Source organism: Moschus berezovskii, chromosome 13 (assembly GCF_049115385.1).
Source record: "Moschus berezovskii isolate FMDL1 chromosome 13, NW_MosBer_1.0, whole genome shotgun sequence".
Classification (NCBI taxonomy): Eukaryota; Metazoa; Chordata; class Mammalia; order Artiodactyla; family Moschidae; genus Moschus; species Moschus berezovskii.
Window position 1 is genome coordinate 52,439,509 of NC_142472.1, and position 17,938 is coordinate 52,457,446.

At 48.7% G+C, this 17,938-nt stretch overlaps 1 protein-coding gene across 4 annotated transcripts in view; it reads right to left on the bottom strand.

Moving 5' to 3' along the window:
- The window catches only part of SPATA13 (spermatogenesis associated 13), a 111,602-nt gene that overhangs the window by 66,554 nt on the left and 27,110 nt on the right, over positions 1–17,938 (bottom strand). The window lies entirely within an intron of this gene.

Consider the following 17,938-nt stretch of genomic DNA (forward strand, 5'->3'; position numbering starts at 1 on the left):
CCTCTGCATCCAGCCAGTGACTGACTATGGAAGAGGCGCCCACTGAGCCAGACTGTCCTCAGCTGTGAGGCTGGCCGTGCACTGGCCGACGGTCAGCACTGCCTTTCGCTGAGCTTGTCCATCTCACTCTCCCCTCCCCGTTCCTCTAAGGTCCTTTCCTTCTCTCATTCATTCCAACATCTTTCCCAGAACCTTGCTGAAATCGAGACTAACTGGAAGCTCAAACTCCAGTCCCTCACCTTATGAACAGGTTGTGTTCTAAATGACTCTTTGCAACCACATGGACTTGCCATCCATGGACATCTCCAGGCAAGAATACTAGAGTGAGTTATTATTTCATCCTCCAGGGGATCTTCCCAACCCAGGGATTGAACCCAGGTCTCCTGCACTGCAGGCAGATTCTTCACCGTCCGAGCCACCAGGGAAGCCCAAGAGTTACTTACAGGCAATCTATTTTCTCATATACTCTGTCCAGCAAACCACATTTAGCTGATAATATAGAGAATTTAACCACAATTTATAACATTTCCTATGCACCCAAGATTCAATGGTGGGTTCATGGACTGAGGAGCCTGGTAGGCTACAGTCCATGGGGTCACAAAGAGTTGGACACGACTAAGTGACTTCACTTTTCACTTTTCTTTCTAGTTTCAAAGATGAAGGTCCTCCCTCACTGCCCATCAGTCCTTAACACAAGACCCTCTCTCTGTTCCTCCCAGCCCGCACGCACACATGTCAAAGGAAGCCTGTCCGTCCCCAGGGACCTGGCGTCCTCAGCGTCTTTCCAGGAGAAGATGGGGGAAGATGCTTCAGCAGAGTGGAGCTCTGGCTTCATTTAAATACCCACATGTACACCTATGGCTGATTCATGCCAATGTATGGCAAAAACCACTACAATATTGTAAAGTAATTAGCCTCCAATTAAAAGAAATAAATTTAAATAACTAAATAAATACCCTATCGTGTAACTGTCTAAAAACTGAAAATATAAAACAAAACTGTAGCTGGACAAGACTGGATCACTGCATCTTCGGGAAGGGTGTGGATTCTGTACAAGGTGTGACTGGCTGGCTGGCCTTATCTGGGTCACTAGGCTAAATCGCATTCCTGCGGGTGAGAATGGGGTTTCCCAGTGAGGATGGATGTTTGCTTTGTCAATTCCAAGGGTTTGCCAAGGCAGGCCTTAGGCCAAAGAGAGGAAAACCTTCCTATGGTCTCTGAAGTTGGGGGTTGGCGGGTCTAACCAGGTGTGCTAGGTAGGTCTGCATCTGCACTGGGCTTCCTGGCCGTGACCCTGACATTTAGCAAAATGCCAGCCTCTGAACCCCGCTCCTGCACCCAACTCTAAACCCGGGGTTGAAAAGGCCTTGGAAGACTTCAGGAGGGGCACCGCCAAGGAAAGAGTTGCAGACAGCCTTCCTGGCTCTCACACCTCCTCCCCGGCCCCCACCTTTGTCTCTCGGTGAGTAAGTCTGCAGCAGCAACCTCCCAAGTTCACGGTGAGGACTACCTCATGCCTGCAGCCACCCCCAAAACGGACGTCACCAAGGCAACAGGACCTCCCGGTAACGGCACTGACTATTCAGAGCAAGGAAGGTTTTCCAGATGGGCAGCCCTGATCTAGAAGGCACTTTGAAGGTCACTGGAGCAAAAGCAGCGTTTCTGCTCTGGAGAGGCGATTTAGCAGAATCCGGAGCCGTAGTGACTGGGCTCACCCTGCAGGCTGCACAGAGTCCCCTCAACACAGCTTGTATATCCAGCGCTTGGTAAAAATGTTTACAGGAGTGTGTATATATATCTGTGCTGCGTGCACTTATTTTGCTGCCCAGGTCCCTTGGTTTTGTTCTTTGCATAAAACGCATAGATCCCCAGTGTACAACACTGCATTTTGGAGAGGACAAGATCAGCCTACCACCCCATTTCCATCCAGTTCGGCCTCAGTTTAGGGGGTGTGGGAGCAGCCGTGCTGCCAGCCCTGAGGACAGAGGTCCAGAGACCACCTTCTCCTGCTCATTCACTCGGTGGTCCACATGCTCACGCTGGTTTCCATAGGAAAACAGTTGCTGGATGCCTTGTTTGTCTGATTTAAACTGCCTGCTTCTATGTGGCTGTTGGTTCACCGACATCCTCCTTCAGGAGATGCCCTGGTACCCAAGGGTACCAACGAGACCAGAGCAGCGGTGACCAGCCACTGTCCCTGAGCAGAGGCCCCCAGTCATGCCCCCACCTCAGGGGGCCCAGCAGGAGCTCAGCGGGGTGGACGCTGCTTGGATAGAGGAGGGGGCTGTGGTGATGAGCTCTCCCCAGGGACATCGCATGTCCCTCTGCGGCCAAGAACTGAGGACCCTGGTCTCTGCAAAGGAAACCTCCTCTAATGAGGGGCCCCAGCCTCACTCCCGAGGCTCAGAAAAGCCAACAGCCCCAGGTGAGAGGAAAACCGGATGGAGGAAAAGACCACACGTGTCTCGGGTCTTCCTCAGTGCCAGCTCCTCAGCTCACGTCTGTCCTTCAAAAAAGGATGAGCGGGCAACTCAGGAAAGCCCCTGAGTGGCTTCTTTGGGGGGTTTACTATTCTTTCTACAACAGAAACTTGTGCCGGAAGCTTCCGTGGGACTGTACGGCCGCTCCATCATTAGGCTTCTTGCCCAGGGCCGCTGCTGCAGGCAGGTGGCCCCCTGGGGTTGTGCATGCTGAGGTCTGGACGGCAAAGGCGACACGCCTTCTGTGGACACGGCCCTGTCGCCGTCCGCTCGCTCTACTAACCCCCCACTCCCTGCAGGGGGAGCGAGTGTGGGAGGCCAGCCAGGGTTCTTCTCTCTCTCCAAACGCAGCCCACTAGCACTGTTCTCTCCTCCCAGCTTCAGTCCTGACCCTCTCTCCAGGCTGTCCTCCCGGACTCCCCGGCTTCACGCAGCATCCGGCTCTGCCCGTGGGGAGACCAGCCACCAGCCGGCCTGTCCCCCAGCTCCATCTGCCTGATGTGATGCTGCTGGCTCTCACAGGTCGGAAGCTTCTGGAAGCCCAAGGGAATGTGGCAGGGACACATGTGAGACTCAGGAACACCCGGGCCCCACCCCCGTGACACAGGGCTCCACGACATTCTGAACATGTCGGCTGCTCAGAGAGCCTGATGTGAAATGAGCATTACATTCTGTTTTTAGTGAAGAGTTCAAAACCAGTTTAGGTGCTTAAAAAAAAAAACTAAAGAATAACAATGATGGAAGTGTCTTGAACCTAAAAAAAAGGAGAGTGGGAGGAGAGAGGGTGGGTCTCCCGGAAGGTGAGCCCCAGACAACCAAGAAAGTACTAGGTCTGTTCCCCGCCCAACCACGAGCCGCCGGGGGCTGCAAAGGACCCAGCGACTGCAGACAAGGCCTGGCGAGACCCTTGGTGAGACCAGCCTCAGAGAGTTAGGAAAGCCTGCCCAAATCTGCTAGTTCATGTCCCTGCCTAACGATCACTTCAGAACCGTGATGACACAGCATCACCCTGGGTCCCCACTCTCCCTCCTAGAATGAGGGCTCTGATGCAAGAGGCTGCGCCTCAGCAGAAACGTCTTCTCCCTGACTCCGAGCAGTGACACAAGCAGCTCAGGGCCATGTGCAGATAATCCGAGTGCAGGCAAATCAGAAAGAAGCACCTACAGCTTCCAATTAAACCCGTGTGGCTTGTTTTGAGACTTCATCTTCTAACAAGAAAACCTCACTTGAGGCTTCATCTGTTCATCCATTCATTCCATCACTGGTGTTGGGACAGACAGAGGACGAGAGTGGGGACAGTGGACACTGCCTCAGCCAGCTGGGAGGCACACGATTAAACAAGCGACTGTAAGGAAGTCTGCGTGGTTATGACAGCCTGATGGGCTCCCTCAGGAAGTGACATCAGTGCCAGGACTGCAGGGGAGGGAGGTGGGGGCATCTGCAAAGGTCCTCGTTTATTGACTCACCTTCACCAGTAACTGTCTTTCATTCCCTCGCCCCACATCTTAAATGTGACAATGCGGTTTCAACACAGATCTTCTAAAATTAAGAACTAAATGAAGTTAAAGTCTTATACCTACTGAGGTTTAACAGAGAAACAGAACAGGCTTTTTCAACAATTACTGATGATGTTTTGTGACGACTGCATTTTCCAGCTGAATTCCTAAAATCGCCCTGGTCCTAAGCATAGCCCTTGACTGTCTCGATTGGGGTTGGGACATTTCTTGCCGTGTCTTATCGCTGTTATACTGTGTCCCCCGAGGGCTTTCCAGTACTGACACTGAGGTCAACATGGGCCTGTTCTTTAGGAGATTACAGTCTTGTCCAGAAAACAACAAAAGCATCACTAGAAATTCCCATTATCTGGGAATTTTGTGTTTTCTGCATAATTTTGTAAAAATTTAGGTTAAAAAAATCCCCACATCCAACAAAAAGTGAGCATACAGGTCAAGACTTCTGCTTGCCTTCAAACTAAACCAAGCACATAAATTTCTGCAGAAGGCTAAGCTTTTCTTAATTTTCTTCTCTTTCTACACTTAGCAATAGCCTTTTTCGGACAGTTAGTTAAAAACTGCTAATAATGGAATTATTAGGTGTTTCTTTTGACTGAGGGGCTTCATAAGAGACTTGCTGAGAAGCCAGGGCTCATGAACTGGGAAGTTTGGGACCTTCTGGGCCAGGGTTGAACCCACTTGCAGCAAAGACCAGCCTGGAACGTTGCTTCTTCCACAAGGCCTGATTCATGACCGACTAGGAGCAGCTTGCTCAGAAATGTTCATGTGTCCTCCAGGACAGGCCTGTCCTTGTCACCCTCAGCTACCACGTGTACCCAGAGTGTCTGGCAGCTGTTAGCAGCTCAATAAATATTTGATGAAACGTTCAGGGACTCCTTGTGAACGCTGAGTCTGCATGCCTACAAAGTTACCCTACCCACCTGTGGGAGGGACTGCCAGCTTCTCTCCGGAACTAACTGTGTGTTTTAAGATCCAAAAAAGAGTCTTTCTGTCTCCTTTCCCACCTCTCCACCAAGAAAAATGAGAAATAAGTCTGAGACTTGGAGGAGCCACTGAATTTAAGCCACAAAAAATTCTGTATCTCAATTCTCGCTTTCAAGACTCGGCCCTAAAGGGAAGGCCCCGTGTCACTGTGGTCAGGCTCTCCCAACACACACGTGACTGTCACCACGTGTCACACACGGAGACGTGGGCCCCACGGCATGTCCTCAATGGTGGAGTTCAAGGAAACCATGAGAACGAAGGGCCAGGAGTCCACCCTTTGCTGGATCAGACACCTGGCTCCTCATTGAAACAGACTTCGTGAAAGGAAGCTCATGTCTCTGTGAGGAATTGAGAGAAGGAGGGAAAAGCAGCCTTATGGGCATGACTTCCTTTTCTGCCGAGGGACGGGGATGCCCCAGGAGCCAGTCTGCATCCTCCACAGAAGGGTCTGCCACACTTGGGGTGGGAGGGGAGGCTTGCAATGAGGCGACTCTTAATATGCTCCCCAGAAACCCTCATGGAATCAACCCTCTGCTCCCCTCTCAACCACCCCACCACCAGACTGGACAAGCACCAGGACGCTTCAGCTCAGACCCAGCGGCAGTCCCTACTCTGTTCTCATCTCCTGTGGGGGCTCTGTCCCCTGCGCTCAGTGCAGACTTCTGATCGCACATCATTAGAGAGGCAAGCGGAGACACAGAACAGAAGACAAAGCCCATGTGATGAGACCTGTCATCGTCTCCACCTGCATCTTCTGAGCAGAACAGTGGGTCTATTATCTGTTATTCTGCACGATTTTGCCTCCTACGCCCTTCAGGTATTAAACCTCAATTTTAATTTTCTTCCCCAATTTGCACACACACAAAAAAGACATAGGAGCATTCTAATATTGTACCTCAAAGTACAGGTGAGACTGAAAAATAAGAACTTAGGTCTCCAGTGGAGGCCAGTGCTAGAGTCCATCGATTCTGCTGTCTGGATGCCCCTACCCAGTCCTTCTGAACTTGAACCCCAGAAGAACTAGAAAACAAACTGGCAAACACACAACAAAGTGATATCCTTACTTACTATCTTTTAAGAGCAAGAATACACTCAGATGTAGCAAAGAATATAGGGATCAAGTATTACAGAGTTACTCATTGTCACTGTATAAAAATACATTTATGACAACATGGACAGACTCCAAAAGCTAAATGAAGCCTTAAAGGACACAGTACAAGAAGACAGACATGGAGGGGCTTCCCTGGAGGGCCAGTGGTTAAGACTCTGCACTTCTAATGCAGGTGGCATGGCTTTGATCCCTGGCCAGCAAACTAAGGTCCCACATGCTGCGTGGCACGGCCCAAAAAACCCAGCAGCTCACATGCTGCTGGTTTCTAGCAACTCCAAGGTGTCCAGGAAGGGTGACTCTACAGACACAGGAAGTGGAGGCTGGGGGCTGGGGACTGGGGAGGAAACAAGTGGTGACCATAAAAGGCCATGAGGGTTCTTCTGGGGACCATGGTTGCACAGCTCTGTAAAATTTACTAAATATAACTGACTTATACAATTGAAAAGAGTGAATTTTATGGTATGTAGATTATATGACTAAAGCTGTTAAAGCACAAAATTGACGATATTAAGCATGATGGCCTTGTGAACCGTCTAATAAACATTCTGAAGAGGATTCAGACACATAATTCAAGGTAAAGCATATATTTGCTCTAAGTGTCCGAGGAATGAACTTCAGTCAAAAAAGCCACCATAACTTCCCAGGTCCCCACCTCAGAAACGTCACAAGGTTTCCATCTTCATCACCAGCGACCTCAGGAAAAGTCAAAAGTCTTTTCTTCTGATGGTTTTTCCATCACTTTTCTCAGGGACTTTACAATGGATCTTTATGGCTCAGCTTTTGCCTGTTTGGATTTGTAGGAGAGCAACTCCCTTCCTGTGATGGGCGACTCATGGTCGACGCCAGAGGCTTCACAGTAAAGCAACCAGAAGCTCTCAAAACTGGGCATGAGCCAAAGGTAGGGAGGCATCTCCACTGAGAGCCAGGCTCCAATGCAGATTCAGGCTGGACCACTTCCACGGGCATCTTGAGGGGCTGCCCACGTGGGCGCCTGCGCCCAGACAGCGGGGGTGCTGCGTTTCAGCTGGTGTGACGCCCCGGCCAGCTAGGCAGGCACACTCACCCACATTCGCACCTGCCCACGTGCAAGCCCTTCCTGGCCAGTTCACATGCGACATTGGTTACAGGCTGAAAAACTAGTCCTGTAAACCAAGCAGCCCCTGGGTTTGCTGCTCCAGGTTTTGTTTTCTGTTTGAAAAGGCTTCATCCTCGTGCTCTCGACTCTGTCCAGCCCCCGGCCTCCCCTCAGCTTCCTCTCTGGTCTCCCCCTCCCGAGGACTGAGATGTCGCCCACTCTCCTGGTCCTGATCTTGGTCCTAATCCTCGGCTGTCTTCACAGATGGGATTTCAAGAGTTAGAAACGATAAAGACTTCTGTTCAATGTCTCATTTTACCAATGAGAAACCAAGAGAGCAAAGCAAAAGAGCTGACACGTTTACAGCAGCTTTATTCATAGCTGCCAACATTTGGAAACAGGCAAGATGACCTTCAGAGGGGTGACTAGACAAATAAACTATGGTGCATCCAGACGGTGGAATAGTATTTGGTGCAAAAAAGAGCTGAGCTATAAGCCATTTGAAAACAAATGGAGAAAGCTTCATCTGCTGCTGCTGCTGCTAAGTCGCTTCAGTGGTGTCCGACTCTATGCGACCCCATAGACAGCAGCCCACCAGGCTCCTCCGTCCCCGGGATTCTCCAGGCAAGAATACTGGAGTGGGTTGCCTTCAAGCATAACACTAAGTGGAAGACAATCCAAAAAAGCCATATACTGGATAGCTCTCACTCTCCCACATTCCGGAAGAGGCAGAGCCTTGGAGACAATGAACAGATCGGGGGTTGCCAGGTATTACAAGCGGGGAGGGGTGAACAGGGGGGCACAGAGATTCTCAAGCAGTGAGACCGCTCTGTGAGATGCTCTCCAGATGGGCGCTTGTCACCATGCATTTGTGCCAACTCGGGATGAACAGCACAACCCCAAGAGTGAACCCCAAAGTGAGCCACAGACAGTTCTGGGGGATGACAAGGTGGCAGTCAATATCGGCTCATGGACTGGTACAACTGTGCCAAGCGGATGTGAGAAGTTACAAGCAGGGGAAAACTGTATGCCAGGCAGACGGGTATTAGGGAACACTGTACTTTCTGAATTGAATAATTTTTCTGTAAACCGAAAACTACTCTTAAAAAGAGTATAGATTTAAAATACAAGTAAACAAAGAGCTGCTGAGTGAGCAGGACGGTCAAGCCAGCGACACAGACCTTTACTACTTGAGAGCTTTGTCCACAGCAGAGGGTGTCTGCTCATCCAGGTGAGCACCCAGAAACCCACCCCTTGAGTCAGTGACCACCTGACCAAGGTCTATGATGGGAGAACCAGCGCCACTGCATCACCAAGACAAGAACACTTCCATCAAAATCCAACTCTATGAGTGTGTCATCCCAACCAGCGGATTTTGAGGTTCACATGAAAGAACAAGGGTTGGGGAATCAGCAATATTCTGGGGGTGGTGGTGTTGGGGTGACAGGCAGGGAGAGACAGGTGCCAAGTCAAAAGCCTCTATTAACACAAGGTTAAAGTTGGATTATTACATGAAATCAAGCATTTTAATTGCATTAGTGAGTAGTTTGTTTAAGCCGGATGTGAATGTGAGATTTTTATGACCCACAAGTGACAGGGGAGTCAGGGGACCTGCCCGGGTTTCCGTGGAGGCTGGGGAGGAATGCAGCACAGAACTAATTCATGGGTCCCCCAGGAGCAGAAAAACAAAGCTGTTCTGCAGTCACACCCCAGACGTCATGCTTATTCAACTAGGAGATTACGTAAAGGAAAGAAATGTTGAGGGATGTGTTTCTAGGCGGAAAATCAAAAAAGAAAACTTAGGGAGTGACAGGGCTTCCCTGGTGGCTCAGACAATAAAGGATTGGCCAGCAAAGTAGGAGATCCGGGTTCGATCCCAGGGTTGGGAAGATCCCCTGGGGTAGGGAATGGCAACCCACCCCAGTATTCTTGCCTAGAGAATCCCATGGACAGAGGAGCCTGGCGGGCTACAGTCCATGAGGTCACAAAGAGTCAGACACAACAGAGCAACTAACATTTTCACTTTTTTTCAAGGGCTGATAAGCCCAAAATTCAGAGTGATGGTTACCTCTCAGGAGGGGCTGTCAAACTTACACGTTACATATGTTCTTTGTGCAAATTAAGTTTTTAATAAACTCATTTTAAGAAGATACACAAGTGTTAGAAGGATAAGGCAGAAAACACTAATATAAATCATGTTCCATAACAGGACTAAGCAGGTGAGGGGCTTCCCAGGGGGCGCTGGTGGTAAAGAACCCACCTGCCTATGCAGGAGACATAAGAGACCTGGGTTCAATCCCTGGGTCAGGAAGATCCCCTGGAGAAGGGAATGGTAACCCACTCCAGTATTCTTGCCTGGAAAATCCCCATGGACAGAGGAGCCTGGCAGGCTGCAGTCCTTGGAGCTCCCAAGAGTCAGACATGACTGAAGTGACTCGGCACACATGAATGCAGGCAAGTGAGTGGACTGATCACTTGGCATCAGAGAGACCTGTGTTCAAATTCCTACTGCAGATTTAGCAGCCATTTAACCCTAAACAAGTGACACAGCTCCCACATCTGGAAAAGGGGGGAAATGGTAGTATCCTCAGCTGGAATTGGGTTAAATAGTAACTTGCCTGCTGAAGAGCTCAGAGGTGTCTGGGAAAGAGAGGAACAGATCCCATTTGGACCACTGACCACGTGCCAGAAGCCATGAGAACCCTACGGGCACAGTCCCACTGGATTATCTCCAGGCCATATAGTAATAAACAAAGGAGACAGAATTTGAACCCACGGACAGTCTGACTCCAGTGCTAGGCTCCTGGCCATCAGGCTAGTCTTCCTCTCTGATAAAACCCCTATATATTATTAACAGTGTTGCTTACTATCATAAACATCAGGGGGCTTAAACAATTAGGTTAAAAATTACCTATACACCGCAAACATGAGAATACTTGACACAAAAGCAATTTATTTCAAAAAGAACCCAAAGGTAGAGAACCAACTGGCCAGTGTGATCGACATTGTCACGTGACTCTCAGAAATTCCAATACATTCAATTCTACACAAAACGATAGAAGCTGAGCTCGATCAAAGAGGCAACAGTCTTTCCCAGCCCTCCCCTAACCTGTTCCCCAGCCAATTAATCTGAGATGACACATGCAGTCCTAAGCACCACATTTTAGAAGACCAGAGTCACTGCAAATCGGCCTAGACAACGGTCTGGCACCCATGTCCTTTCACAGACAATAGAAGAATCCTGGGATGCTCAGCTTTTAACACAAAATTTAGGAATTTTCCTATGGAAGGAGCACAGATTTACTCAGACGTGCATCCTCTGGGAGAATCAGTGCATAGAATGCAGTCCTTTTAGTTCCGGGACAAAGAATTCATGAAGCATCAGGCGTCTAGCAGTTCAGGACGGTTCAGCGGCCAGTGAGGGACTTGGGGGCTGGATGTATCACCTCTGAGGTTCCTCCACTGTAGGTTTTCTGATCCTGAACAAACAAACTCCATCTCCTAAAAATGCAATCCTTTCAGAAACAGCAGAAAGGGCCCTTAGGAAGGGCACTGCCCACCTCAGATGCCCTGCAGTCATTGCTACTTACAGCTCTCCTAACCCTGCTGAGTCCCAGACACCTCTCAGGGTCCACACCCTCATGACCACACATGGGACAGGCCCACACAACCTCTGGGACAAGAGCAGAGTGGAACAAAATGCACTGCTCACTTGCTGAGCCTGACGTCCAGTTTTAAGTCCCTACAACACTTACTTAGGAAAGTGTCGTGAACTGAGCCACCCCAAGAACAATGCTTCACGGTGACCCCAGACCACACTGAACCAGGCGTCCAACCAGACCTAACCAAGCGTACAATCACACTTACCCAGGCCCCAGATGGGAGACTCCCACAGACCTTGTCACCTGAGTCTAAAGGATTTCATGGCAAAGGGTTTCAGAGACCCCTTGGCAATTTTTCCTGTTTCTGGAACACCCAGCAAAGCCATCTGTCCCTGACGTAAGCTTGCTGCCTGATTCCCGCATCCATGCTGGTACAGAGCGGGGAGGCGGGGAGGACCTGACACGGAGCACAGTCACTTTAGAAACAAACAAGTGTAGACGAGGGGATGAGGGAGGAGAAGCTGGAAGAACAAGGCTCTGCTTCCGGGAGACTGAGTGTCTGTCACACCCTGTGCGCTGAGCCCCGGGCATCTGGGAACTTCAGCAATGTTAGCGGCCCCTCTCTAATCCTTACACACATTTGAAAGAGCAACCAGAAACGCAAACCCAGAAAAGGGTGGCGCTTTCAATACCATATCAGAGAGGGTCCCATAGGACTCCCCAAAGACAATCTCATTCTCCAGAGAACGTGCCTGATTGTGACTTGCTATATCCTGCTGATTAGGTAAGTGAGAGGTTAATTTGTAGATTATTTGTGTCCCATAGCGATGCAGATCATTTCTGCCTTTCAGAAAAGATAACCACAGAGGTCACGGTTTTACTGCCTGTGGGGCGTTAGCCGGGTTTTGTCTCCCACTCAGCAAACCTCTCAGCCTTTCCTGACTGTCTGCCCCCTGCCCCCAGAACCCTGAGTCCCGTGCCCTCAGCACCCCAGCCCCCTACCCTCACTCATGGGGTAAATCAGTCTCTGACACATGCTCACCAAGGATTTGCAGGTTACCCGTGTTTTAACATTGTGAAAATTGCCCCTTGATACATTTAATCGATACTCAATCACCATGGTCCCATTACTCTTTTCCGCTATAATTTTCTACTGAGTTTGTGTTATGTAACAGTGTTTGTCATTACCCTCATACACTCTTAACTATCTTATACAAATATTATAGATTTAGACAGCAGAATTAAAGATCAACTCTTCCTCTAAATATGGGTCTTTTTCAAAGACTGAAAAATAATATAACAGAAAAACAATAAGAAGTTCTACCACAAAGTTAAGGTTTCTAAGTAACCGAGTCCCCCTTTTCCAATATATCTGATCACTGTCCATCTATACTGGCACCTGGTTGTTCCCTTCAAACCGGGCTCCTTCTCAAATTGGTTCTCTTTAAATACTCCAGTCGAATTCAGAAACCATGCCTGTTATTATCTCTTAAAATATGCTACTTTCTATTAATGTGCCGATTTCTTTAGACCGCAAGTAACCTTTACTGAACATTAAGTGACACACAGTGTAGCAGATGTGTTTGAACAACGAGGCAAAGAGGAAACCAGAACTGCAGGAAGACCCATGCCTCACAGTGGGGTGTAGGACTCCCGGGAGGAGGCCCGGGCTGGGCACCACTGGGAGACCAGTCTGACCTCTTCCCCACACCCTCTCAGCACAGCCCCAGCTCCAGAAATTCCTAAGAACTTGACCATGCCTGAACCCCTTGGGGAGAGCAAAGGGATGCTTAGAAAGAGTAGGCCACGTGACCCAAGTCAGAGCAAGCTCAGATCCTTCCAGCTGTAAACTGTCATCTTCAATGAACATTTAAGATGTCACGAACATTTAAGACCCCCGGCCCCAAGTCTCCTCCGAGGCATCTCTGTGTCTTTTCCATTTTGTGCTGCCTTGTGCTTGATCTCCTCTATCGGGTGCCAGCACTGCTTCCTTGAGTACTTTGTAGGCTTTTTTGGGAGTGACATACACACCACCATATAGACTTTGATAACCAACAAGGAAATACCATATAACACAGGCAAATACACTCAATATCTTATAATAATCGGGAAGGGAAAGGATCTGAAAAAGAACACACACAGAATCGCTTTGCTGTATACCTGAAACTAACACAACGCTGTGAATTAACTATACATCAATTTAAAACAAACCAAAAAAAAAAGAAAATCCACATTAAAAATAAAAGAAATCCTTCATACGAAAAAATACATGGATAACATCTCTACACTTTTTTATCCCTAGTTCAGGGACCAATAAACATTTACTAAATAAATGGATGGTTTAGAAAGGACGGTAGAAAGCTGTCCTCCGTAAATCAGATCATCTCCCAGCTGTCTTCTTGTTGCTGCTTTTGGCTGCACCACACGGCTTGTGGGGTCTTAGTTCAGCAACCAGGGATTGAACCCACAACCTCAGCTATGAAAGCACAGTCTTAAACACTGCACTGCCAGGGAATTCTCCAGGTGCAGCTATTTTTAACTCTTCTTTAAGACTGTTTTATAGTAAGATAAATGTTAGATAGCTACTATGTGAATATCACGAGACAGATTGCAAATTCACATGACTGTTAAAGACTGGAGCTGACATTTCAGGGTGACCAGCCTCTTGACACCAAGCCTTCACTCTATGGCAGCATATCTTCCTTCTCAGCATGGTGACAGGGGCTCCACAGAGAAAACCCAGAGTAATAAATATTGACCAGCACACCTCTCGCCACATTTCAGCAACAGTGGAAGCTCTTGGAAATATTACCCCAGACTCCTCAAGATGTTTTGAAAACTCTGCACGAAATTAAATGGTGCCACTTTAATTTCTTGTTCAAATGCAAACTGAGGCGATAAAATTGAGCTGCAATTTTCCCTATAGAGTGGTCATTCAGATAATACAGAAAATGGCTAATTGACTTTCGATATTTATATTAAAGAAGACACAAAGTTTACAAATTACCACAGTGCCCGAGAACACAGCCCCAGTCCTGCAGAGAGCTACCTGCCATTAATCTAAAACACTACTTGAGCTAATGCAGTCAGCCTTTTTTTCTTGGCCAACTTGTTAACAGGTGTTAATATGTACCTACATTAACCAGTTTAACTTCTCCCAGCTTCCCTCTCGTCCCCAGGGAAGTGAAACTAGATATTGTTAAAGTGAAACCAACAGGTCAGTTGCCTGGAAGACAAAGAAAAAGAAACCAAAATCCTAGAAAATCTCACCCCACAGAAAACCGGTGCCTGCATAATTAGGAGTTTTCTAGAATACTGTGTTGTTCAGGACAATAACAAGTGTTGACAAAGACATGGAGAAACCAGAGCCCTCTTACACAACTGATGAGAATGCAAAATGGAGCGGCCACCTTACAAAACAGTTGGGCAGTTTCTAAAAAAATAAATGAAATATAAAGTTATCATATGACTCGGCAATTCCTCTGCTAGGTGTCCCACCCAAGAGAACTGCAAACAAGTCCACACAAAAACTCATACATGAGTGTTTGCAGCAACATTATTCCTAACAGTTAAAAAGTGGAAACATACCACATATCCATCCACTGGTGGAGGAGGAATAAGCCAAATATAACATACCCACAGATCTGAATATTCCTTGGCCATAAAAAGAAGCACTAATACCTACTACACATGGATGAACACTGAAAATATTGTCCTAAGTAAAAGGAGCTGGTCGCAACAGGCAACATATTATGCAATTCCATTTATACAAAATACCAAGAACAGGCAAATCCATGGGGATTAAAAGCAGACCAGCGGTTGTCAGAGGCTGGGGGTGCGGTGGGGGGGGCGGGTGCAGTGGGGAGAGGCTGGGGAAACTTTTATGGTGAAGGACAGGGCAGCCCGGTGTGCTGCAGTTCATGGAGTTGCAGAGTTGGACACGACTTAGTGACTGAACAACTGCTCACTTCCCACGAATTTAGCCATAATTCATCTTCACAAGAGACACTGTTTCACCTCCCATGACAACAAACGAACAGCCTGCAACTGACCTTGGGGAGTACAGAAGAAATCATTGATTCATGCCCAGCAGGTTAACATGCGTTAAGCAGGTGGAATTTTTAAACAGCGCACAAATGAGTTGGCCACAGAAGATACTTAGGTGCCATGAAGGGGAAGTCCTTGTCCTTTCAGCTTGGCCCAGCGGCCAGCTTAGTCTGAACGCCTACACAGTTATCATCAGGACCACAGTTCAGGTTTAGAAGACGTGAAATAACCGTCCTTTATAAAGGAAAAATCAGCAGTCCCTTCCCACAGCCCGTGAATGACTCAAACATCCACAAGAGCCCGTGCCACCCGCCAGCCACATCCCACCTCCCGCAAAGGGACCGGGACCCTCTTGTCCAGGTCCTGCCCTGCTCCTGCAGGCCACGAGAGAAAGGAAAATCTCAGGGTGATTTTAGTTATGTGGACTTTCCTTTCTTTAAAAAAAAAAAATCCTGTTTTGAACGACAGGTTGAGGGCACTGAGAAATGTACATTTAAACCACCGCATATGTGGGCACTCGCCTGACACAACTGCATGTCAGCTCCACGTACAACCGGGTCTCATTACTCTAGAATCTGCCCTTTGGGGCCCCTCTCGGTGTGCAGCGGGGGCTGCAGAATCCATGTAACTGGAGGCAGCAAAGACCAGGAGGCACTGTGGGGGACCCCGCTGCTGACCTAAATGTGGACCCACAGACGGGGGCCTCTGTGGTCCCCTCTGGACTTCTCCCACGGACTACCATCCCCTGATGACTATCTCACCGCGATGCTTGGAAACTGCGAGGACGAGGCCACATGGGTGGCTGCCCTCCATGCTTCTGCCAAACTTCTGGAAGAGGAGGCTGCAGAGGACCAGGCAGCAGGCTGGCTGAGAACTGGAGCCGGCTGAGCCACTCAGCAAGACAGCCCCTGGACCCTCGAGGGCCTCCGTGAACCCCGGGCATGGCCCCCGTGTAACCTGAGGCCTCAGAGAATAGGTCTGGGTTTGCCTGCTACCCTCCCCTTTCCTGGGACAGTGAAGGGATTCCTGGGTCTGAAAGCCTGGAAGCACGTGACCAGGTACAGCACAGGTGACGCTGCCTTGAAAAAAGTAGTTTCCTGCCAGTGTCTCAACAGAGAGCCCAGCGCCTGCCGGAACAGCCTCCCGAAGGAAAGGATTAATAAAAGGCTCTTTGTTGATCCTGCCTCGTTTGCACAAATCCGCTCCTACCCGTCTGACCCGCACGAAGGCCCTTTTAACTGAACAGCGAATCAGGTGTGATAGAATCACCTCTTTAATTTCCTGAGGACACACAAACAGCCAATGCATACAATTTCCTACCCTACCTCTTGGAATCAGTTTCTTTTTTTTCCTCCATTTTAATATGGATTTTTTCCCCAAAGTTCTGTTGCCCATTTCAAACAAGCTGCCCATGGAGGATTTCTGGAAAACCTGTATTTTCCACACAGAAGACAAACATGCCCACTCCATCACCAAGCTTTGCTGTCGCTTCCTGAAACCCAACGCTGCGGAATCCTGGTAGGTAACTTCTCTCCAGCGAGGGGGCTAAGCATAGAGGCCTGACTCAGACCCTGATGCCAACAGAAAGTCATGTCAACTGCAGCCCTCAGTCGGAGGCATTGCTGAGGTTCTGTGTACAGGTCTCAGGGGGCCGGGCCCAGGGTTCATGGAGGCCCCCATGGCTCCCAAGGGTCCAGGGGCCACATTGCTAAGCAGTCCAGCCACCTCCGGGCTCAGCCCATCAGTTTTGCTGGGCTGTTGCTGCTGATGTTCCGCCCCCACCCCCGCCCACCCCTGCCCCTCCATCTGAAGGTCAGTTTCAGCCCCTACACTCCCAGTACGTGACCTTGGCATATCCTTGACATGCTCTCAACTTCTGTCCTTAGTTGTACCACTAATTTCCAATCGCTGGTAAGGCATCACATTTTCCTAGTCACTCCCCAGCTTCCTAATTTTCTACTTTTACCTTGAAGTTAATTCTTCATGTGGGCAGGCAGAGGAAAGAGGGCTTTTTAGTGTCCACACAGGGAAAATGAGAAACCCACTCTCTCCCCATTGGAAGGTGGTGATGGTTACGTCATGTGTCCACTTCACTGGGCCACGGTGTTAGATATTTGGTCAAGCACTAGTCTAGACGTGGCCGTGAAGGCACGTTTTAATGTGATTAACAGTGAAATCAACAGACTCTGAGGCAAGCAGATGACCCTCCATAATGTAGGTGGGCCTTGTGCAATCAGTAGATGGCCTTACAAGACTGAGGTCCCCCAGGCAGGAAGGCAACCAGCCTCCAGACTGCCTTTGGTGCAACATTGCGACATCGACTCTGGCTGGAATCTTCAGCCTGGGCAGCTGCCTACAGACTGTGCTCTTGCCAGCCCCACATGAGATGATTCTCTAAAACCAAGCATCTCCTTTGTCTCTCTCTCTCTCTCATAGCAGGTCTGCTTCTTTGGAAGAAACTGTTAAATTCCAATAATTAAAGACCTTCAACAAAATGCCTCAAGCAATTGTTAAAATGCAATGCTTTGTGTGTTAAGACAAATGACTTGCTTTGTTGTTCAGTTGCTCAGTCGTGTCTGACTCTTTGCCGCTCCATGGACAGCAGCAGGTCAGGCTTCCCTGTCCTTCACTATCTGCCAGAGCTTGCTCACACTCATGTCCATTGTGTCGATAATGCCATCCAACCATCTCATTCTCTGTCGCCTCCTTCTCCTCTTGCCCTCAATCTTTCCCAGCTTCAGGGTCTTTTCCAATGAGCTGGCTCTTCACATCAGGGGACCAAAGTATGAGAGCTTTAGCTTCAACATCAGTCCTTCCAATGAATATTCAGGACTGATTTCCTTTAGGATGGACTGGTTGGATCTCCTTGTGGTCCAAGGGACTCTCAAGAGTCTTCTCCAACACCCCAGTTCAAAAGCATCAATTCTTTGGTGCTCAGCTTTCTTTACAGTCCAACTCGCACAACCATACATGACTACTGGAAAAACCATAGCTATGACTAGACGGACCTTTGTCAGCAAAGTGATATCTCTGCTTTTTAATACACTGTCTGGGTTTGTCATAGCTTTTTTTGCAAGGAGCAGATTTCCAAAATGAGAGCATATTCAAAGACTAGATATGCAGAA